Source organism: Kogia breviceps, chromosome 5 (assembly GCF_026419965.1).
Source record: "Kogia breviceps isolate mKogBre1 chromosome 5, mKogBre1 haplotype 1, whole genome shotgun sequence".
In the NCBI taxonomy this organism is placed as follows: Eukaryota; Metazoa; Chordata; class Mammalia; order Artiodactyla; family Physeteridae; genus Kogia; species Kogia breviceps.
In genome coordinates, this window is record NC_081314.1 from 149209556 (window position 1) to 149231621 (window position 22066).

The following is a 22066-nucleotide window of genomic DNA, read 5'->3' on the forward strand; positions in this document are numbered from 1 at the left end:
AGCTCTAGATCCCACTACCAGGTGAGCAGGGAACAGCCATGAGTTTCTTTCTGTTTTAATTGAGGTGTAATTGACATAACATTAAAATAAGTTTCAGGCGTACAATGTAATAATTCGTTATTTGTATACATGGCAAAAGAATCACTACAGTAAGTCCAGTTTACATCCATTACGACACATACTTACAAATTTTCTTCTTGTGGTGAGAACTTTTCAGGATCCACTCTCTTAGCTACTTTCAAATATGCAACACCCTATTATGAAGTACATGACATCCTTGTGACTTTTTCATTTGAAGCTGGAAGTGTGCATCTTTTGACCCCTTCACACATTTTGCCCACACCCCGCCACCCACCTGAGGCAACCACCGGTCTGTTCTCTGTATCCATGAGCTCAGTTTTTTGCTTGGTTTTTTTGCTTGGTTCTGTTTTTTTTTTTACATTCCACAGGTAAGTGAGATCATATGGTATTTGTCTTTCTCCGTTTAACTTATCTCAGCATAACGCCCTCTAGGTCCATCCATGTTGTCACAAATGGCAAGATTTCAATCTTTTTTATGACTGAGTAATATTCTATTGTGTGTATATACCACATCTTCTTTATTCACCCAACAGTGGACGCTTAGGTTGCTTCCATGTCTTGGCTATTATGAATAACGTTGCAATGAACATGGGGGTGCATATATCTTTTTGAGGTAATGTTTTCATTTCCTTTGGATTTCATTTCCTTTCCACCCAGAAGTGGAATTGCTGGATCACCTGGCAGTTCTATTTTCAGTTGTTTAAGGACCCTCCATACTGTTCTCCACAGTGACGGCACCAGTTTACATTTCCACCAACAGTGCACAAGGGTTCCCTTTTTTTCCACACCCTCTCCAGCACTTCTTATTTCTCGTCGTTTTGATGATAGCCACTCTGACAGGTGTGAGGTGACACCTCATTGTGGCTTTCATGTGCGTTGCCCTGATGATCAGCAGGGTTGGGCACCTTTCTTGTACCTGTTGGCATCTGCATGTCTTCATTGGAACGTGAGCTGCTCTCTGGGAGCTCGGAGCACATTCAGTGGGGTGCCGGGCGATGCCGGCCCTTGAGTCCAGTGGCGTCAGCTAAACCTGCAGGGCAGATGCAGAGAGGCCGCCAGCCTTGCGAGGACTTAGCAGAAGGGAGCCCCCGGGAGCGTATTAGTTTTCTACAAACTGCGGCTTAAACGCACCCACGCTCAGCCCACTGTCTCTGGGTGAGAAGCCCAGGAGGCCAGCTTGTCCTCACATGCTGAGAGCAAGGACAGATGAGCTAGGGTGAGATCGGGGGCCCTGAGGACCCTCTTCCAGGCTCATTCGGGTCACTGGCTGCGTTCAGTTCTCTCTGGCCGTAGGACCCGGTCTTCTGGCCGCTGTCAGCTGGGGCTGCCCTCAGCTCCTGCCACGAGGTCTCTCCATCTCTGCAGCAGAGAACCCTCACCTCCCTCACGCCAAGTCCCCCGGCTCCATCCGAGAGATCTCAGCTCTGTGAGGGCTGTGTGGTCGGGTCAGGCCACCCGCGTGCTCCCCCATCCTAAGGTCGGCTGCTTGGCAACCTCAGCTGCGCTGCGAACGTGCCGTGGCACCAGGCCTGGCCCAGGCGCCATCTCAGAATCCTGTGCCACGGGACAGAGCTGGCCTCCAAGCTGGACGCCGGGAAGGGCAGGTGTCCTGGGCAGCAAGGCCAAGACAGCCACCACACGGCCCCCCAAAACCTCACGGGGAGTAGAGCAACTTCTCCGGGGCAGCGGGACGGAGGAAGAGACACAAAGACATCGGCCGAATGGTTTCGTCTCCACCGGGTACCAGACACGGGCGGGTTCTGCAGAAAATGTGGGTGTTTCGCTGTTTCCACAGTTAACTCACAAACAACCGAATTCCTTCCTGATAAATTTGCCGTGACGCATTCACCTGGACCCAGCTACCTTCAGAACGTTTTTTTGGAGTGACTAATCGGGCTCAGCGGCCCAGGTTCTGGAAGGCGCGTTGCTACAGGAGGCCCCGTGGCCAAGTCGTCTGGCCCGGGGGAGGGCTGCGGCCGTGTCTCTCCGCAGCACTGTGGCGCTTCCCTGGTCCCCAACCCTAGGGCCTGAGAGGTGGGCCCAGAGCGGGCAGGAGGGGGGCCCCGCCTCAGTGTCCCTGCTGGCCAGTCACCGTGTCTCTGGTGCCCGGATACCTGGCACTCCCTCTGACCGGTACCGCACCCAAGAGGGCTGGGCGGGCAGGCGCAGCCCGAGCTCGAGGGCAGGCGGGTCTAACCTGACCAGCGCTCAGGACCCACCGCTTGATGGAATCTCCGCTGGCAGCACGGGGTGGCAACGTCCTCGCCTTCGTGGGTCGTTCCCTGGTTCTCGGGCGCAGCGCCCTCACGTGGGGACTGGAGAACCTCAGCTGAAAGCCAGGGCATGTGCCGTGTCTCACTGACCTCCTCACGGGACGTGCCTGCCCTTTTTACAGGCGGGGAGACTGCGGCAACGCAGAGCCAACGCCTGGCCTCTGGCTGCACGGCAGGCAAGGTGGGGCTCCAGGAGCCCGGCTCTCCATCAGCGCCGTGTGTGGGCGGAGGTCTGAGGGCTCGGGCACTGAGGCGGACTCTGGAGTCCCTGCCCACCGTCCAGTGCCCAGAACCCGAGGTCCAGGGGGGAGCCACCCCTCCGCCGTGCTGCAGCCATGCGGCCCAGAGAGGCTGACCATGAGCGTCCAGCACGGGCTGTGCAAGAGCCCACGCCCGCGAGGGCAGCCCACGAGGCCAGGCGGAGAGGCCGGGGACCTCAGGGGCTTTGTGTCAGGAATGGCTTTCTGGGTCCACAAGCCTGGCCACCCACCCTGGCAACCACTTACCCGGCACCAGCCATGGCTCCAGCCACAGTGCTGAAGGCTGGGCCACCGTGGCAAAGCCCCTAGGAGGCCAGGGTCAGTCCTGGGGTGAGCAGGCAGGGCCGAGCTGCTGCCCCTCCTCCTGTAGGGAGTGACCTGGACCCTCACCCACGCACTTGGGACCCGCCGCTGCGTCCGCCGGGCACCACTGCATCCGCCGGGCACCGCTGCGTCCACCGGGCACCGCTGCGTCCTCCGGGCACCGCTGGGCCCTCCAGGGCCACCAGCAGTTGCCTGACCCTCTCTCCCTCTGAGCAGCAGCCCAGGGGGCCTTGTCCTTGGGTCCCAGAGACCCTCCCAGCCCTGACCACCCTGCGGGCCAGGCCTGGACGGCAGAGCTGGGCAGAGAGCTAGGGGGCTCTCGCTGTGGGTCCCTGCGCCGCCTGATGCTGAGCCTGAGATGCCTGGCGGCCAGGCGGCCAGTTGGACCAGTGGGGAGACAGGGCTCGGGAGGACCTGGGATCGGCAGGACAGAGAGGACCAGAACCTCCTCCAGGAAGGCCACTCAGAACGGCGAGGCCAGGTCACCAAACACAGGCCAGGTGAGAGGACAGGCTGCCCGGGACCTGGGATGGGGCGGGGCGGCCGGGGTAACCACGTAAGGGGGTCTCGGGGGCGGCGGAAGGGGCTCCAGGAAGAGCTGGCCGTGCTGGGGCTTCTCCACGGGCCAGGCTCAGACGTGGTGAAGGGCACGGGCCCCTGCAGGACGGGTGGGGCGGCCGGGCCGCAGCCAGAGGAGTAGGCACCCTGGCCAGACACTCAGCAGCTGGACCTGAGCTTGGAAAGGGGCCCGAGGGTAGCCCGGCTGCTTCCCCGTCAGTTGCCCGGGTGGGTGAGGGCTTTGCCCTCAGGAGGGACGTAGTCGCCCCCCAGATGGAAGCAGTGACCCCAGCACCCCTCCCACACCTGCCACCGTGTCCCCATGCCCGGGGGGCTAAGTGACAGGAATAACTGACTGGAGGTGGGGGGGGGACATGTCGCTGGCCTCCCTCAACCTCGTCCTCGTGACCAGGACGGGCCTGTTCAGCGGGGCTGGACGTCCCCCCGGGCCGTGCAGGGCCGGGCGGTGGCGGCAGCAGCCTGGGCCCCTCCCGACCCCGGGAGCCCTTGATCTGTGGGGAGCTGGATGGGGCTCCTGTGGCCTTTCAGAAAATCCCACACCCGCGATTACCCTGACACCTGGAATCAGGACTCTCTTGAAGTCCCAACTCTCAAATCCGCTCCAGTCGCCGCCCACCGAGCCGCTCACCCCCTACGTGTAGGTCCGTAGGAATTCCGCGTCTCAAGGCTGTTAATCCTCAGACAAGCTGGTTCTGTTTAAGGCTTGATTTGTCAGACAATTTTGAATTTTCTCGCTGCCAGAAGGCGGCTCCATCAAAGGGAAGGGGCCCTCCTCCATGGCTGAGGCTGCTGGGCCTCCCTCCCAGCTTCGGCCCACGGGGAGAGGAGGGGCCCGAAGACGCCGGAGTGGGCTCACACCGGCGGAGGGGGCTGCGAACGGCGGGAGGCTCTCATCCCAAGGAAAGGCAGCAGGGCCCCAGGCCGGCTCCGGTACCACCGTCCCCCTTTCTGATCACAGGGACCTCCCAGTACAAGTGGCGTGGTGGTGAGGACGCAGAAGTCCCCAAGACCTGGCTCTGCAGGGGAGGAGCTGGGGGGGGGGCGTGAAATGGGTGTCCCTCCAGGGGGCCCCTGAGGTCCCTTCCAAGCAGGGGGTGCTTTATTTATGATGCTTGGCTGCACCCTGTGCTCAGGGGGCCCTTCTGCCTCCTGACCCGTCCCCATGTTAGGCCACGGGCATCTAAGCAGTAGCAGCCTGACTTTGAGAGTCAGTGTCCAGTCTCTGGGTCTAAATCGCCCCAGGTCCGTTGTGGCCCCAGGCCCGGCAGTCCGGCTGTGGGAGAGGACCCAGGGCCCTGCCCCAAGCTCCGTGGTGTCCCCTCGCGTCTAACCACGGTTCCCGTGGTGCCAGCGCTCTGCGTCGGCAAACTCTCGCCGTCCGGGGTGGCCAGGCCACGGCCGTTCGGGAGGAGCGGGGAGCGGGTGGGCACCGTGGAGGGGGCTGCCAACCAGACAAGGCGCTGGCCCCTCACACCCGACGCAGGAGACGCACGGTGGGAAGAGCAGGGGTGAGCCCGGGCAGGAACCGGTCGCCATGCCAGTGGGAAAATACGGGAGCACACGCAGTGCCACTGCCAAGCGTGAGTGTGCGTTTCTAAAAATGTGAGAATAGGGCTCGTCAGGATGGAGGCTGGGTGCCGTGAAAGGCATTTTTGGCTCTTCTCCTCCTTTCCACGTGGGACACTCAGCTGTGCTTCCTGGGTTCGGCTTTCACATGATCGTGCCAGACAGCACATATGTCCACCCAGTGGTGCTAACACCTGCCAGCTGAGCGGGGGAAGATGCCAGAGGGGCCAAGTCACAAACCAACGCTGTCCTGACCCTGGCACCCTGCAGAGTCACTTACACGGGGCAGCTTGTCGACACAAGTGCCCGGAAGATCCCTTTGACAGAGGAGAAGCCACAAGTGGGGTGGCTCCGAGGCCTGGCCAGCACCACGGGGCACAGGTGGGACTCTGGAGCCGAGCCCTTTGTGGCTGTCACTGTGTGCCTTGGCCCCGTGATCCTGACCGCTGTCATCGTGGGCCAGCCAGAGGCACTGATCTCCCAGACAGACTGCCCTGAGCGGGACTGTTCATCCTCTCAGACAGAGAGACAGGCCCAGCCACACAGGGAAGTCACTGAAGTAGAAACACTGAAGTAGGAAACAGACAAGTGAAAGATAAAATCAACAAAACAAAAAGCTGATTGCTTGGGAAGATCAATAAATTTGATAAAACTCCACATATACTAATTTTTTACAAGGGAGATGTCACAAATTATTAATAACAGGAATGAAAGAGAAAACGTTAACTATAGGGCTTCCCTGGTGGCACAGTGGTTGAGAATCCGCCTGCCGATGCAGGGGACACGGGTTCGTGCCCCAGTCCAGGAAGATCCCACATGCCGCGGAGCGGCTGGGCCCGTGAGCCATGGCCGCTGAGCCTGCGCGTCCGGAGCCTGTGCTTCGCAACGGGAGAGGCCACAGCAGTGAGAGGCCTGCATATCACAAAAAAAAAAAAAAAAAAAAAAAAAACGTAACTATAGATCCAACAGACACTAGACAGACAATAAGGAACAATAAAGAAACGCAATGATAAGAGAGAAGCATAAGCAAAGTCCTCACCGAACTGTCAACACGATAGGAGTCACACTCGGAAGACCCTGGACTTACAGATTTCAGATTTGTTTTATCCCTGGTTCTTAAACACTAATGCAGAGAATTCTTCTCTCTCCACTTCATTTTCAAAAAAACGAAAAAAGGAAAGAAGAAAAGAAATCTAATGACCATCTTTATAACAATAAATTTAGACAACTTACATGAAATAAACAAATTCCTTGATAGACACAAATTTTTCTAAACTAACTCAAGAAGAAATAGTCTTTGACATTTATTAAGGAAAATAAGTTCATTATCCTAAAGGGCGTCACTGGAGAATCCTATCAAACATTTAAGAAAGAAGTAACACCAATCCTGTATAAACTCTTCCAAAATATGGAGGAAAAGGGAACACTTCACAACTCATTTTATGAGGCCAGTATTACCCTGATACCAAAACCAGACAAAGATAGTAAAAGCAAAGCACAGACCAACATCCCTCATGAATATAGACACAAAAGTCCTTAACGAAACATTAGTAAATTGAACCTACAAATTTAGAAAAAAGATAATATACCATTACCAAGTGGGTCTATTCCCCCAAATGCAATTTTGGTAGAAAGTTTTTAAAAATCAAACAATATAATTCACCATATTAACAGAATAAAGATGATGAACCCATTTGACTTCCTCAATAAATGCAGAAAATATATTTGGCAAAATCCAACACCTGTTTATGAAAATACTGTAAGAAAACTAGGAATTGAAGGTAACTTTCTCAATCTAATAAAGAAAATCATCAACAAAAAACCCAAAATTACCCCACAGCTAATATTGTATTTAATACGCAAACAGGAGACTTTCTCTCTAAATTCGGGAACGGAGTACAGGTGTTCACTCTCACTCCTGCTACTTGACAGCATACTGGAGGTTTAAATACTGCATAAAGGTGAGAAAAGGAAATAAAAGAAATCTAGATTGGAAAGAAGTAAAACGGTCTATTCACAGGTGATATGATTGTGTACTTAGAAAATTCTACAGAATCTACCCCGAAAAAGCTGCAAGAACCAATAAGTGAATTTAGCAAGGCACAGAATCAATATACAAAAGTAAATTATAAGGCAGGACTTCAGGAATGGTGGAGTGAGGACCTCTGCGAATCTACTCCTTCTTAAAAGCAATGAAATCACTAGCAAAATTATCTAAATTAACTTTTTCTGAGCTCTGGAGATTAACCAAAGGATTACAACAATCTGAAGATTTTATTCAAGAAAAACTACTGTGCTTCGGTAAGAATAAACTACTGAAACATGCTATGACATTAATGGACCTCAAAGACATCAATGCCAAGTGCAAGAAGCCAGACGCGAGAGCCCACAGAGTATATGATTCCACTTACATGAAACATCCAGGAAAGGCAAATAGAGAAAAGTAGACTAGTGGTTTCTTGGGGCCGAGGGATAGAAAGGGGGCTAACTCTAAATGGGCATGGGGGCTCTTACTGGGATAATGAAAAAGTTCTAAAACTGATTTGTGATGATGATTACACCACTCGGCAGATTTACTGAAAATTACTGAACTGCGTACCTGCATAGGATGAATTTTGTGTTACGTAAAATATACCTCAATAAATCTGTTTGTTTGTTTTTCTTAAGCTATGCATAGCCTTTGCTATTCTCTCAGTTCAACACCTAGAATTCTGGACCTTCAAAGAAATGGGAGCCTTGGTAAATATGCCAGGCTCTCAACTGGGTCACTTAGAAAGTTATGCTCTAAAAGTAATGAAGAGCTGGCAATATACCAGTCTTCACAAAGGCATAAACCTAGATTTGAATTATATCAATCCCTGACTGGAGAAAGGAATCCAGGCCGAAACTAACTGCCCACCAAAATAAAATTAAATCCTATAAAAAGGAAGATAACATTAAGAAGAACCTCTACAGTCTTTCACTAATAATGTCCAGCATTTAATAAAAAATCATCAGGTTAGTCAAGAGACAGGACTATATGACTCTATGGGGGAAAAAAAACCAACAAGAGAAAAAGATCCACAAGTGGCCCTGGTTTTGGAGTTATCATACATGAACTTTAAAATAAATGTGGTTAATATCTCAAGAAAATGGAAGGTAAGATAGAGAACTGAATAAGAGAACTGTAATCTAGAAATTGGAGATCAAATGGAAATTCTAAAAATTAAAAATACAGTAACTAATAGTAAGAACTCAATGGATGGAATTAACAGCAGATTAGACACAGCAGAAGAGAGGATAAATTCATTGGAAAATTGGTCAGTAGAAAATGGTCAAGACTGAAGGACAAATTAAAAACAGATAGAAAATACAGAAAAAGAGCATAAGAGATAAATGGAACATGATGAAAATGTCTAACATATGTAAAATTTAAGGCCCAGACGGAGAATAAAGACAGAATGGAGCAGGGGCTATATTTGAGGAGCTAACAGCCAAGAATTTCCTAAAACCGATAAAAGATATATACTGCAGACTCAAAAATGAAATCTACATAAGCCAAACAGGGTAAATACAAAGAGCACCACTCCTAGGTATATCACAGTAAAACAGCTATAAACCAAAGGCTGGGTCTTGAACTTCTCAACCCACCAGCGGTGGTGGTTTTTCCCCTCCGTCACCTCTGAGTACATCTAAACCAAATGGAATTCGTTTACAAAATGCCTCAGAATATTTACGCCTCCTCTTGACCAGCTGTGCGGTACTGAATTGAAGGGGCCCCCGGAATGTCATGCAGCTCAGTTTCTGCTGGCACAGGAAGGCCACGCCGCCTTCTCAGGCTTTCTTCCCCCACCTGTCCTCCCTGTGAGCATCTACCTCTCGTGTGCGAGGCTCTCGTGACACAGGATCCATTAGATCAGGTGTGAGAAGGGAGCTCTGTAGATGCCACCTTGGGGAGCTGCTATCCTCAGGCTTCACTTTCTGAGAAATGACCGGACGTGCAGGCGAAGTGAGGACCCTCAGGAGAGTCGCATGGCTGGGCGGAGGCCACCGGGCACTCACAGCCTCTTTCCATCAAGGGGGCAGCTCTTGCCCAACAGCACGTGTCCCCCAACCTTCCTGCCACCCGGTGTCCTGACCCCAGGCGGGCCCCTCGCCGGGGTCCCCTCTGTCCTGGCTCGCACCGGAGATGTGAATGGTGGTCCATGCCAAGTTGTCACAGCGCCCTAGGTTGTCATGAATACAAGCACTCTGCTGCCCAACACCCGCTAAGTTTATCCAGACCAGTGAGGTAGCTGTGGCTTAAAACCGTAAAAGGTGCCACTCTCCCACCAACTTGGAACACACGCTGTGACACACTGACTCCCGGGCATCGCCCGTTAATGGCGGGTTTTGTCATTTCTGAGTCTGGAAAGCGGAGAGTGGAGTTACTCTGTCGGCCCCATGAGTGAGGAGAGGAAAATGTGAGTCCACAGTCTTCTTCTAAATGCATTTCTGAGGCTGTGAAAGCCCCGCCCCACCCCCCAGAATAGTCCTACAAGAGCCACTGAGCATGAGAAAGCCACAGAGGGCTTGTCCACATGGAACCACTTAAGGCCTCCCACGGCCTAAGAACATGTGGGCAGAGGAGGAAACGACACTTCTTTTTTTTTTAAGTTATTTATTATTTTTGGCTGAGTTGGGTCTTCGTTGCTGCGCACGGGCTTTCTCTAGTTGCGGGAGCGGTGTGCGGACTTCTCATTGTGGTGGCTTCTCTTGTTGCAGAGCACGGGCTCTAGGCGTGTGGGCTTCAGTAGTTGTGGCTTGTGGGCTCAGTAGTTGTGGCTTGCGGGCTCACAGGCTCTAGAGTGCAGGCTCAGTAGTTGTGACGCACAGGCTTATTTGCTCCGCGGCACGTGGGATCTTCCCGGACCAGGGCACGAACCCGTGTCCCCTGCATCGGCAGGTGGATTCTTAACCACCGCGCCACCAGGGAAGTCCCAGAAATGGCACTTCTTAATCCTTCTGGCGGGGCTGGCAGGGCCCACAGCCAAGGGCAGCTCCTTCCCTCACCAAGGGCACACTCACATCTTCAGGAATCGCTGGTCCCCCAGGCCTCAAAGTGTGTCTGTGCTGCCCACCCCCACACTCTTCCCACAGACTCCCAGGAGTGACCCTGGCAGCTGGCTTCCTCCCGGACACCCCTCAGGGCCGTGAGCCCCCAGCCTCAGACCTCAGCCAGGCCCCTCACGGGATGCGGCACGGGTCGGGCAGCGTGGCAGTGCAGACAGCAGCCCGGGGCCAAAGCTGCCAGGGCCGCTGGACTCAGGACACCTGGCTGCGGTGGGGCTGCCCCGGGCTCCCCTCTGTATCCTTCTGCACCTCAGAATCCAGGGGGAACAGCCATGCAGGAGCAAAAGGGGGAGGCTCCTCAGGCCCAAGAGACCACAAAGGCTAAGTGATGCCTCCAGAGCTCTCTAAATACAGCCACGGCAGGAGGCGCCGGTGGTTTTCAGGGGATCGCGGGGTGTCTGCTTTCGCTGCGTCGGACACCTCGCAGACCCCCAGCCGAGATGGGCTGGACGCAGAAGGCAGCTCTGAGGGTCTTGGTCCCCACGAAGCTCCATAGAATATCGGGGCCCTGCAAAGCCTGCATCTGAGGCTCAGGATCTACTGGTTCAGCGGCCCCCTCCCCGCGCCGAAGCCGGGCCCTGCCCCGCAGGTGCAAAGGCACAGGAGACCGGCCTCGCCTCCCAGGCTGAGGTTCTCTTCCCAGGAAGGTTACCTGTGCCCTTGGGCCTGTTTCCTCCGCAGCCCAGGGCGCCGGGCAGCACGTGCCATGAGCCGCGGGCGTGCCGTGTCTGGCAGCAAGTGGGAAGCCATCGCGTGACTGACGCTGTCATGACCGCCTGGATAGGCAAACAGAGCGGCAAGCACGGCGGTGCTGACGGTCCCCCACGGAGGACGCGGTGGGCACGCAGGCTCCCAGCAAGGCCGCGAAGTGCCCGGAGCCTGGCGCCCCCGGGGCAGAGCCGCGAGGCCCGGCCGCTCCCCGTCCTGGGGAGTCGGGAAGCGTCTCTCTACAGGTGAGGATCGCCCGCAGACACACGGCCTCGCTCCGGAGCCCAGGGCGCCCAAAGCCCGCAGGGCGCTTCCCACTGACACCTCCGATGCCGGGGGTCCAAGCGCAGGGCCCGCTCGCGCCCAGCCCGGCCTGCTCCCCGCCCCTCCAAGCTGCGTCCGAGGCGCCCAAGACACGGGGCGGGGCGCTATTCCTAAGGGTGGAAGGTGCGCCTTCAGAACCCAAAAGGCCTGCCGGGCCTGTGCTTCTTCCTGGAAAGGGGACGCAAGGCGCAGCAACTCGCCTCTCGCTTTGGGGGGACATCCTGGCTCACCCCTGGCCCCCGGCCCTACCGCCTGCCTGAGGTGCAGCTCTCTGCGTGTCACAGGCTCTCCTCCCACCTCGGGAGCACACGTGTCCTGAGGTGCTCCGCTCACAGCCTCCTGGCTCGCTCCGCCCGCTGCCTGACGTCCCCACTGCAACGGGCCTATGTCCTGTCCCGGGGGACGTCCAGGGGCCCAGTCTCCTTGACTGTGTTAGGACAGAGGGGAGAGCTAGCACAGCCCTGAGGCCAAACCGTAATGAGCGCTACGGCCCCTCCCACGTGACCGCAAACCTTCTCTGATGCGCTTCTTCTAACTGGGATGTAAAAGAACGTGATCACTGATCCACGGCCTTACTAACCTGTGACAAGGATGTCACAAGGATGTCACACCTGGCACAGCAGCTGCAGCTGGGCTGCTCCCCGGTTAAGTCTCAGGGGTCCACACTCTCCAGGACCAGCGGGTCTCCGCAGCCCTTGTCACCACAGAGACCGACAGCCCACCCCGCCTGCCTCCTCCAGGTCGTGACCTCCAGGACAACACGTAGTTTGCGGTTTACCTTCTGGGCCACGAGGGGGCAGTGTCCAGGCTTCCCCTTCGGCTTCCTGCTGGGCTGTCTCTGACCACACCGGCAGGGAGGCCAATGTGCAGTTACTCCAGTGGCCAGCTGCACACTTGGGGACAAGGAAAATGGCCACTGAGTGGTCTGACCAACACTTTGGCCAGGATTCTTTTATGACGCGGCCTGGTAAACCCCTCCTCCAACAGGGAGGCCATGGTGACATTGTGGGTCTCCAGGGGTCAGTGTCCACTCAGATTCTGCGTCCAATTGTCCTCAGAACGTCTTGACAGTTCCCTACCAGAGAGTTCGGGCCACGCAAGTAAATGCTGTAGGTCTCTGGAAGAATCGGGGAGCCTCACAGTAAAAACTGGTCAAGGCGTGGCCCGGTCCTTCCTCCTGGCCGCCCGCCACCTCTGCAGTCAGTGGTTCCGATGGGAAACTCGTGAAGTCTGGGAACAGGATCGGGATCCCGCCTTTTCACTGGAGGCCCTGCCCTCGGCCTCTTCGTTCCTTCCTCTGCCATCTAGCAGGGCAGCTTCGGCACGTCTATTCTGCTCACTGTGGGCCAGAACTTTCTCCAGGCCTCTGTGAGTCATCTCAGAATTGAGTGCGCCCTGGGACCTGAAGACTTGCCAGGAGATTAAATCCTAAGTTCCGAGAAAGCGCCTCCAAGTTGAGAATTCCTGCTTTCACAGTCTTCTGTTCTGGCCTCCGGGTCAAGGACCCTCAAATCCAACCCCGGGACTGCTGCCCGGCGCCGGCAGGTGGGCCGGCTCTGCCGCACGCACCTCCTCTGACGTACGACCTCTGTCCTTCTGGCCCGGCCCACAGGTCCCCATCAGGTTACTGGACTCTCTCCCAGTCATTGGCCTGGCAGCCAGGAGATGGGCTGGGGTGGCCTCCAAGGGGGGCATCTGTTGCCTTGCGGCAGGGAGGCCCCTGCAGCAACTCCCAGCACAGTGAAGTGCTGGCTCTACCAGGGAAGAGCGGGGACCCGCAAGCTCTGAGGGCTCGGGGGTCTGCAGAGCCTCGTCCTCGGGGCTTCCACCCGGATGTCCCCACCCAGGTTCAGGGTCTCGGGTTCACTCGGCCGGGGCCTGACCGTCGCAGACCAGCGATGGCCGAGCAGTCACCGCGCCTGGGGCCGGGTGCTCCCATCCTTCTCAGCCGCTGTTCAGCCCTCAGTTCTTCCCCCGAAGGAGACGGGATCTCTTTTTAGGACAAAGAGACCCCTGGCGCTCACTCTGAGCCCTTAACCGTTGGCTGACTGCCTCAGTCTCCCATTACCCCCGGCAGGGCCATCGGTGCGACTCGGCACTAGCCGGGTAGACCTCCGACCCCTTCGGACTCCCGAGTCGTCATACGTGCAAGGTGCTCCTTGTAACAGGACATTTTCCCAGGTCACCCCTGGTGGAATCTGGCAATTGGGCCTCCACCTTGTGCCAAGAACTCCCTGCCCCCCCCCACATCAACCGGGACGGGGTCCCCAGTGCTGGGAGGGGGCACCAATGCCCCCTGCACTCCTGTGTCCACTGGGGCCCTCCGAGAAGGAGGCACCAAGGCAGGCAGGATGTGACGGAGGTTCACTGGGGCGATGGCTGCAAAGGATCCAGGGGAGGAGGCTGAGGATGACGGGGGAGCCCTCAGACCAGAGGTGAGACCCCTGGGAGGACACGGGGAGGGCCCTGGGGAAGGCGAGTGGCCGCCCACAGAGCAGCTCCTAGACTGTCCTGGCCATGTTGACAGGGACACCTGGAGCCAGCTTAGCCCCTTAAAGGATTTGGGTCTTGTGGGAATGGGCCTGCGTCCATAGCCCTGGGAGCAGCCCCCCTGGGAAGTGTTGCCCCAGAGAGCACAGGTGGACCCAGCGGGGCGGCACCGTGCGGGGCCCTAGGCGGCAGCACTCCAGGGACAGGGAGCCTGGGCTCGTGTTCCTGGCCACCACGCAGCTGCCACACTCAACACGCTTGCACACAGACACACACACTGCACATCCACCCACACACTCATACACAGATACACACACTCACACAGCCACACCCCACCTCAGTGCCCCCTGGCTCTGGCGCCCATCCACACGGGAAAGGCCCCTGGGGAGGAGATGGTGACTGGTGCTGCCCAGGGGCGGCTGGGCAGTGGGCGGGGGAGTGGGCACGGATGGGGGCGCGGCCGGAGGGGCTCCGGGAGGGGCAGCCGGTGGAAGGCAGCATGCTGGAGCCAAGGCGTAACTTGCGAGCCCTTCAGAGGGCAGAGTGGGGTGTCCTGTCTCGAGGCTGCAGGGGCTGCGTGTCCCTCCTCTTCTGCTTCAAGTCACTACTGCTGGGCTCACTGAGGACACAAAGACCCCTGACCTCGGCCACCGTACCACCCCAGCAGGAGATGGGGCCCAGCTGCACCAGAGTCAGGGCACAGACGGAAAGAGGTGGTCAGGAAGACCAGCGGGGCTGCACGCAGAGGGGAAGTCCTCCTGGGCATACACAGGTGACCAAGAAGCGCTGGGGTCTCTCTCCTCTTGGGTGGAGGGGCTAAGTCAGAGTTGTGCAAAGCTGCTCATCTGAGGCTGGAGCCACATCTCCTGCTGCCTGGGCCCCCTTCAAGGATGGTGGTGGCACGCCCTATCCTAGAGCCCAGGGACCTCACCCCCAGTCCCGCCTGCACCCTCCCTTGAGGAGGGGCACTGGTCCTGGGGGGCTGCCGCTCCAGGGTGGGTGGGGGAGTGGCGATCCCCACCGCAGCCCTGACAGGGACCCTTCTCACCCTCTCCCAGACTCGGCTCAGGTAGGGCCATCACAGCGGCTCCAGGGCCCAGCCCCAAGAGCACCTGTGGGGTTCCTGCAAGGAAACCGGGCCGCAGCCAGCACCACTAGGCCTTCGCTCCCCACCCAGAGCACCTAAGGCTCCCACTGTCCTGGCTGCCCTTAACCGTCCCCGGCCGGCCTTTCACCTCTGAGGGGCGGGGACCCCACAGCGGGACACACGTTGTGATCAGTGGGTCACAGAGCTGCGTGTCCCTGCACGAGGAAGAAGACCCCAGCCCGCAGGTCCTAAGCAAGGGAGACATGGGGAGGGGACGCCAGGCGGGAGGACCCTGCGGCCTCCCAGGGCTGCTCCTCCAAGGCGCGAGTGAGTGGGGAGTCCCAGGCGCCCCAGGCCCCGGAGTAGACCCGCAGGTCGCGGGGAAATGGGCGGGGGCGGGCAGCAGGCAGGGAGGTGGGCGGGCGTCCAGTCGGAGCAGCAGTCCGAGGGCGGGGAGGGGGTCCTGTCTTCGAGGGGCCACTCTCCCGCCCCGTCCCCCGACTCCCCTCACCCCTGCCCCCTCCGGGCCCCTCCCGGCCCCTCGGGTCGCCTGTCGGCCCCGCCCCGCCTCCATGCGCGGGGCCGCAGCGCCTCCCGGCGGCCTCTGGGGGCGCGGGGCGGGGGCGGGGTCTAGCAGCGGCCCCTCCCCCTGCCCACTCGGCGGGCGCCGTCTCGTACCAACTGGACCCGGAGCCTCTGCGCTCGGGAAGAATCCGGCGAGAGCGCCCGACGCGCAGTCAGGTAAGGCCCTGGGCAGCGCGGTCCGCCTCGGCGCCGGGACGCGGGGACTTGGCGTTCGCCGGGGGACGCGCCCGCCGCGGTGCCCCCACTTCCACCGCCGGCCTCGCTCGGAGCCGCCGGCCTCGCTCGGAGCCCCCGGGCCCGCGCCTGGGGCGCCTCGCGCGGGGGCCCGTCCGTCTGTCCCCGCCTCTCCTGGGGCCGAGCTGGGCTCCCGGTTCGCGGCGCGGTGTTGAGGCCACGGCGCCTGCCGTCCCTGCCCGGGTCCCCCATCTGCAGCCAGACCCTTGGCCGCTCCTGGGAGGCTTGGTTCTGTCTCGGGCCCGCGGACATCTTCGGAGGTTCAGGAGCCCAGCTCACTCCCATGGGAGGACCCCCCCCGCCGCCCTCGGAACTGAGCACAGGGTCCCCAGGGGTGCTGGCCCCCCTCCTCCGCTCGGCTGAGAGGGAGCGGATGTCCCTGCTCCCCCTGGAAGGACTGGCCCCTAGAATGAGCTCTGAGGGGCCAGCTTCCCGGGCACTCGGGCTGCAGGGGTGGAGGGGGTCTCTGCTACCCAGAAGCAGGGTGAGCAGGGAGGAGGAGAGCACAGGTCGCACCCCACCCTCCCCAGGAGTCAGCAGGAGCCCAGCCTGCCCCTATTCCTCTGAGGCGGGAGGGGCGCACCGGCATCCCCCCGACAAAGTCTGCTAAGGGAGACTCGGGGCGCTGAGCGGGACACACGGAGGGAGGTGGGAGGCCAGGCGGACTGTGCCAGGGCGGCCCCCCTGCTGGTCGGGCCCCACACCCCCCCAGGGCTCCTCACGGGCCCAGCAGAGTCGGGACAGGGCCCAGCGCCCACTGAGGGGGTAGGGAGGTCAACCGCTGAGAGTATCAGCTCATACAACAACCAAAAAACGTCATACAGAGTGAAGTAAGTCAGAAGGAGAAAAACAAATACCGTATACTAACACATATATATGGAATCTAAGAAAAAAAAGTCATGACGAGATTAGTGATAGGACTGGAATAAAACACAGACCTACTAGAGCATGGGCTTGAGGATATGGGGAGGGGGAAGGGTAAGATGTGACGAAGTGAGAGTGGCAGGGACATATACACACTACCAAATGTAAATTAGATAGCTAGTGGGAAGCAGACACATAGCACAGGGAAATCACCTCTGTGCTTTGTGACCACCTAGAGGGGTGGGATAGGGAGGGTGGGAGGGAGGGTGACGCAAGAAGGAAGAGATATGGGAGATATCTATGATATCTCCCATATGATATGTATAACTGATTCACTTTGTTGTAAAGCAGAAACTAACACACTATTGTAAAACAGTTATACTCCAATAAAGATGTTTAAAAAATTAAAAAAAAAAACTTTAGGCTAACCAAAAAAAAAAAAAACAAACAAAAACATGGCAGGGCGGCACCCTGGGGTGCCTGCCATCCTGCTCGGGGCCCGGAGAATGGTCCCCTGAACCCAGGGAGAAAGCTGATGGCCCCCACACCTCCAGGTCACCCAGCTGGCCCCAAGGGAAGGATCTGCACTTGTAGAGGGACACCCAAAAAGAAGGAGGCTTGAGGTACACAGATTTCCCTGCGTTTTGTTTCCAGTAAAGGAGTTCTGGCTTGGAGGCCATCTTACGTTGGGGTTTATTCCCTGTCTGCCTCACCAGGGCCAGGAGGCTGGACGGGCCCTGGAGGCTCCCAGGAGGGAGGGAAGTGGTCTGCCTTTCCTTCTGTCCTTCCGAGGCAGGAGAGCTGGGCGGGGGAGAGGGCCTGGGCCCCCGGGGCATAGGTGACTGGACGGGCCGGATGCAAGGGGCGCAGATGTGTCCCCTTGGCAGGACGTGGGTCTCAGTGGGCCACTGGGAAGCTGCCACCCTGGGCTGATGAAAGTGACCTGGGAGGCCTGTGAAGACCGCGGCAGGTTGGGGGCCGTTGTTGGGCATGTCCACAGTGGAAACTACAGGGGAAGCAACATCCAGGTGAAAGCCAGGCTCCAGCCGCTGGGTCACCTGGTCCGGTGGAGTGCGGCCCTGCACTGGGCAGGGCACATCCACGCCAGCAGACTCTGCATCGCCAGCCAGCACAGGTAGCTCTGTTGTGCAGCAGGCCCGCCTGAGGTCCCTCAGGTGTCAGATGAGCTCCCTGGGATGGGCCGGTGCCTGGGAGAGGAGCAGGACCCAGGGGTCTTCCCGGGGCCTCAGCAGAGGGTGTGGGCCAAGCCCAGCCTCCTCTCTGGCATTGCTTTTTCATCTGTAGAGCAAGGTCTCCAGTTGCACAGGGTATAGGGAGACCGTGTTTGCGGCCACAAGTGCTTTACAATGCTGGGAAACCTAGCTCTTGTGATTATTTTGAGAGAAACTCAAATAGTTTGATTCTTTTCCTTTATACATGGACCCATGTCCCAGTGGGTCTCTCCTTCCTGTGGCTCCTTTCAAACATTTGTGCAAAGCCAGGGGACCCTGGTGTGGGGCACACCCGCGAAGAAGCAGGGTTTGGGGGGTGCTGCTCGCTGAACAGGGGCTAGGGGGCTGGCACCGCCCTGAAACGTGCTAGGATTGGGCCAAATCAGAAAGCAACCCCCGGCAAGGACCGGGTGCGGACCCGCCTGGAGACCGGAACAGGCCGGCAGCCCCACGCCCCCCAGCGGGTAGCCTGGGGGGCCCACTGTAGATCCCGCGACGGGCAGACGGGGAGTGGGCTTCCAGCTGGGGGGGGGGGCTGCTCCTTGGAGAGCAGAGTCTGGGTCAAACGTTCTGAAAAGTGTCAAGGCTTCCAAACCTGTTGTCAGAGCCACCAGAGGAGTGGAGACGGGCCCTGGTGCTCTGGCTGTGGACAGTGTCTGGTTTTCTGTCCAATTTGCCAGTTTCACAGATGAGGGATGGTGCCTTTTTGGTTTGTCTGCACGTCCTTGGTTTTTATGTCGCTCAGTCCCTGACCATTTGTACTGCTGTTGCTTTCCTGGTTATGACTTCCCCATCTTCCTAAGGGGTGCTCGTTTTTTACTACTTTGTAAGAGATTTTTTTCCCTAATTTTTAAAACTTGTGGTTAAATACACATAACATAAAATCTACCATCTGAATCATTTTTAAATGTATAGTTCAGTGCTATTAAGTACCTTCATATTGTGATACCATCACCACCATCCATTTCCAGAACTCTTTTCATCTTGTAAAACTGAAGCTCTGTCCCATTAAACACTAACTCCCCAATCCCCCCTCCCCCAGCCCCCGGCAACCACCATTCTACTTTCTGTCACTATGATTTCTGAGATATTCTAAGTACCTCATATAAGTGAATCATACAGTGTTTGTCTCTCTGTGTGTGGCTTATTTCACTCAGTATAATGTCCTCAAGTTTCATCCATGTCATAGCATGTGTCAGAATGTCCTTCCTTTTCAAGGCTGAATAATATTCCATTGTATGGATGGACCACAGTATGCTTATCCATTCATCCATCGATGGACACCTGGGTTGCTTCCACATTTTAGTTATTATGAGTAATACTGCTATGAACATTGTTGTACAAATATCTCTTTGAGACCCAACTTTCAATTCCATTGAGTCTGTATATCCCCAGAAGTAGAACTGGTAGATCATATGGTAATTCTATTTTTATTCTTTGAGGAGCCACCATACTATTTTCCATACAGCTCTACATTTGTACATTCCCACCAACAATTCTAATTTCCCACTCTCCAACATTTCTTGCTTTCTGATACAGTCCATCCTAATAAGTGTAAGGTGCTATCTCATTGGAATTTTGATTTGCATTTCCCTAATGATTAGTGATGTTGAGCATTTTTTCCTGTGCTTATTGGCCATTGGTATAACTTAGGGAAATGTTTATTCAAGCCCTTTGCCCATTTCTGAATCGTGGTTGCTGGGGTTTTGGTTGTTGAGTTTCAGTTCTCTATATACTCTGGATATTAATCCCTTATCAGATATATGATTTGCAAGTATTTTCTCCAGTTATGTAGGCTGCCTTTGACTCTCTGGATAGTGTCTCTTTTGTATTGTTCTGCATTTATTATTAAAACCAACAGTCAACGGTAAATGACAGACTGACTGCCCGTCTTTGTTCACTTTGGACTTTAAAGACTGGAATAGGAACACAGTATCACTTTTCCACAGCGGAGGTTACCCCTGGCCTCTGACCCCCAGCAGCAGGTAGAGTCAGACTTCACAGCAGTGACAGTCACCATCATGGGAGACACCCTCCCTTTTCTTTGGGATCTTCTGTAGTGGAGAGGAGCAGCCAGAGTTGGGCTGAAGACATCTGAAGACAGGGAGAAGAGCCGAAATAATCAGACCTCAGAGGGTGCTGGCGTGCTGAGAGGTATGTATGGACATTTATAGTGCCAAAACAGGCGTACCGTGGGGACCATCAAGTTAAAACTTTTAAACTTTATTCCTTTCAGAGACAAGTCAGACTAAAGAGTCTACTGCTTTAGGGGCAACTAGAGAAAACTGGTGTCACCCAGATGAAAAACAGTAGCGATCACAGTGATTCCAGGACTTCAAAAGCTCCACAAACATGATGTGTTTTCTTTTGCTTGTTTAGGCTTTCTTCTCTTTCTTTTCTCTTTATTCTTCATTCTCTCTTTCTCCAGTTTCCATTAGGTTCTACCCCCACTCACCACTGGTTTTTGTTTTGTTTTGTTTTGGTTTTTTTGGTGGTATGCGGGCCTCTCACTGTTGTGGCCTCTCCCGTTGCGGAGCACAGGCTCCAGACGCGCAAGCTCAGGGGCCACGGCTCACGGGCCCAGCCGCTCCGCGGCATGTGGGATCTTCCCAGACCGGGGCACGAACCCGTGTCCCCTGCATCGGCAGGCGGATTCTCAACCACTGCGCCAGCAGGGAAGCCCACCACTGGTATCTTAAAGCTCACTTCTTTCCCCGCTTCATCTCTCTTGCTACTTCGAGGAGTGGCTATTACAACACGTCACAGTGGAGCAACATTCAAAATGCTCCTCTATCACAATTCTGAGTCTGGAAACTGGTGGTTTGGTGAATTGGGTCAGCTCATTTTGAAAAAGGCAAGCAAGTTGTAAAAGGGGGTGGGGAGCCTTGAGGCCAGATGCTATGAACTCCCCAAGTCCACCATCCAGCCTAACACACTGGCCAGGCATGGAACACATGTGTGCCTGTGTGATGCCACCTCGTCCTTTGTCTTCTCGTGGGACCTGACAACATCATCACAGAGAATCTAACACCGTGGAGAGGTTTCTTTCAAACGTGTGACAACCTTGCCTTGTTTTTATTCCTGAGTGGTGTCTGCATCAGTGTTAGAACTGACAGATTGACTGAATTCTTACTGTTGTCACCTAACTTTTTAAGCCTATTTAAAGGTTTACTGTTTCTCTGAGTCCATATTTGCTGTTGATAACAGGAGCAGAAACAAGCAGCCCTGCTCTGGATTTAAAAGCACCAGTCGCCATCTTTCACACGTGTAACACTCGCAGAACTCATTATTGCCCCCCAAAAACCCATCTCCATAATAACAAGAATTTCTTCTCCAGGTTCGGTATCTCTTAGAGCCTTCGCACTTGCTGTGTCTTGGCCAACTGACACAAACTCGCACTTGGTCTGCAGTCATGGTTTGTAAATGCAGCAGGACCAAGGCAAGCTGAGCAGTTTTTCTTTCTGGAATACACAACACTGAAGTTGTTTTCTCTGGGTCCAAGTAGGATGTTCTACTCAATTTCTGAAAGCTCAGCAACACAATCCGTCAGTAATTCTATTTTGTCATTGCATTTACACTCTTTTGTTGCAATTATTTTGGCTCTGTTTTGTTCTAATGAGAATCTATTACAAGGCATTATTTCAGATCCACTGTCAGTTGCAAATATTTGCAAGTAAATAAATACGTGTTCCTTGAATAAATTCTCCTGCATCATTTTTTAAAATAAATTTATTTTGTTTATTTATTTATTTATGGCTGCGTTGGGTCTTTGTTGCTGCACGTGGGCTTTCTCTAGTTGCGGTGAGCAGGGACTACTCTTTGTTGTGGTGCACGAGCTTCTCATTGCGGTGGCTTCTCTTGTTGTGAAGCACGGACTCTAGGCATGCGGGCTTCAGTAGTTGTGGCATGTGGGCTCAGTAGCTGTGGCCCGTGGGCTCTAGAGCACAGGCTCAGTAGTTGTGGCATGTGGGCTTCATTAGTTGTGGTGTATGGGCTCAGTAGTTGTGGCTCACGGGCTCTAGAACGCAGGCTTAGTAGTTGTGGTGCACAGGCTTAGTTGCTCCTCCTGCATTATTTTTGTTGTTGCAAAGTCAGACATTTGACGGCTTTCTCCAAGTGCTCGTCTTTCTTAAAATGTTCAATCACTTCCTTTAGTTCTTCTTGCCTTCCTGTAACAGACCAAAAGCTGGTATTCATTTTGTGTGTTTGAAAACCAAAATAGGGATCAAGAACCAAACTGGTTGCTAGGTCATCATTTTTAGAGTTCCTTGGTGGACATTCCAGAAGATGGTACATATCGACTCTGCCCTTCACATCCTGAATTACAATAACCTCGCCTCTTGTGCTACCCTGGGGTCCCAAAGGCAG

The 22066-nt window shown here is 55.6% G+C and overlaps 1 protein-coding gene and 1 pseudogene across 4 annotated transcripts in view; one reads left to right on the forward strand and one right to left on the reverse strand.

The window, feature by feature from the left end:
* The first annotated feature begins 15396 nt into the window (after positions 1-15396).
* Positions 15397-22066, forward strand: part of COL6A2 (collagen type VI alpha 2 chain) — a 38023-nt gene continuing 31353 nt past the window's right edge. Inside the window, exons 1-2 of one of the 4 annotated variants that reach the window (XM_067035290.1) lie at positions 15439-15524; positions 19759-19852. The gene's annotated coding sequence lies outside the window, so the exon portion shown is untranslated. Of the gene's footprint in view, positions 15525-19758; positions 19853-22066 lie in introns of all 4 variants that reach the window. The other 3 variants (XM_067035292.1, XM_067035291.1, XM_067035289.1) reach the window with 3 other exon arrangements.
* Positions 20774-22013, reverse strand: LOC131757106 (histone-lysine N-methyltransferase KMT5B-like; annotated as a pseudogene).